Raw genomic sequence first — 1980 nt, 5'->3', positions numbered from 1 at the left:
TTCATTTCACTCCAAGCTTTCTCTCTTAGATATTTCTCACTTGTGTAAAATATCAGCAGAGATGCTAGATACACAAATAAAGTGTAGACCCTTTGTACACAAGCTCCACCCATGCCACCCACGAGGAGCTGCAATAACACCTGAGTCTTTGCTAACTTCGAGACCATGCAGCATTCTTTAAATTTTCATTTCCTTGTCTTTTCGGGATCATCATCTATCTGTTGGTGGAATGGGTCATTGCATTAGTAAAATTTTGGAATGCCACATGCCCAGAAAATTCCTAGGAGAAATATGGTCGTAAAAATAAAATCACACTACTGGGAGAAAAAAAAAAAAGCAACAACAACAACAGAGACAAACACATAAATTCAAGCAATAAAATGCATCTATTGGGAATGACTGGGGCAAGGTAAAGGGCCCTTTCTACATGCCAAACTGAAATGTTCTGTTAAGTTTTAAGAAATCATGTTTACAGCAGATATAAATTAAATTAACTGTGAGGCCCTAAAATAAAGCAGCTGTTATTCATCTCCTCTGTCACAGAACAAGAGGAAAGGCTGGTCAGAGGTAAGGAAGGCTCTTTTCTTGATGGTGAGACATATAACAATGCTGAGGGGATAACGAGGAGGCAGGAATGTTTCTCCTCCCATACACGGTTAAAGGGCACAGAATTCACAAATTTTACATGTGCCTTGAAGTCCTTTGCCCTTGACAAAGATTTCATAATAGCCCTTTGTTTCTCTGCGTTAAGCTATTCCACTCCAAATAAATGGAGCTCCTTCTACATAGCGACAAGATTACAAATGCACAACTAAGACAATTGTAAAAACAAATCGGCAAATTAATCCAAAGTGAAAATGATCACCTGGTCCTGTGCTGCAGTAGGTTGGCTTAAGGCTGAGGAAGTGAGTGAGTGAAGGGATCTCTGACCCCACAGGCTGCAAGCCCATGACTAGCAGCTGAGCTAACCAGAGTCATATAATGCCTGGGTCACCCCTGTCTCTACTTTCTGGTCTTGCCTTCCTCAAAATGCTGCGTTTGTGAGGGTAATCCAGAGTACCTGCCTTGCTCACTAACACTGCCCCATCACCCATCAACCCCACTCCCTTGGGCTCTGCAAACAGCAAATGAAAATGCAGAAAACAAGAAAGAAAAGAATGTGATATTTGGGAAATGTGGCAGGAATCCAGAGATGTCCTATGAATCATATTGAATTCTGCTTGTCTAATGAGGTTTGATTCATATAAATGAACAAAACATTTTGGGTTTTTAGTCAACTCCAATGTACTGTATAAAACAACATTTCAGAGATAATAATTCCTTAAAGTTACAAAAGCATCTTCAACTTACAAAGTTGTCTGGAGGGATTTTTACTTTTGTTTTCTTTTTGGCTTGGTTGGTTTGTCTATTTTATTTTGTTTTATCACTGACCACTTTTAATACAATCGTTTGTAGATTCAGTGTGTGTGTGTGTGTACATACAACACAGGCATACCTCAGAGATATTATGGGTTTGGTTTTAGACCATTGTAATAAAGCAAGTATTGTAAAAAGTGACTCATAATCTATTTGTTGGTGGAGAGTCTTGCCCTCACTTTGCAAAACACGCAACATCTGTAAAGCACAATTAAGCAAAATGCAATAAAATGAGGTCTGTCTTTATATAAAAAAGATTATACCCATGACCAAGTGGGATTTATCCCAGAAATGTGAGGGTGATTCAACATACAAAAAAATCAAACTATGTTATATGCTCTATCAATAGAATAAAGGACAGAAACCACATGATTGTCTCAATGGATGCAGAAAAAGCATTTGACAAAATCCAAAACCTTTTCATGATAGAAACACTAAACATGTTAGGAATAGAATGGAAATCACTCAGCCTGACAAAGGGAATCTATAAAAAAAAAGAGAAAGAAAGAAAGAAAGAAAGAAAGAAAGAAAGAAAGAAAGAAAGAAAGAAAGAAAGAAAGAAAG

The sequence above is a fragment of the Pteropus alecto genome, unplaced genomic scaffold (assembly GCF_000325575.1).
Source record: "Pteropus alecto unplaced genomic scaffold, ASM32557v1 scaffold61, whole genome shotgun sequence".
In the NCBI taxonomy this organism is placed as follows: domain Eukaryota; kingdom Metazoa; phylum Chordata; class Mammalia; order Chiroptera; family Pteropodidae; genus Pteropus; species Pteropus alecto.
The sequence above is the reverse complement of the archived record's forward strand: the minus strand, read 5'-3'. Positions refer to the sequence as shown.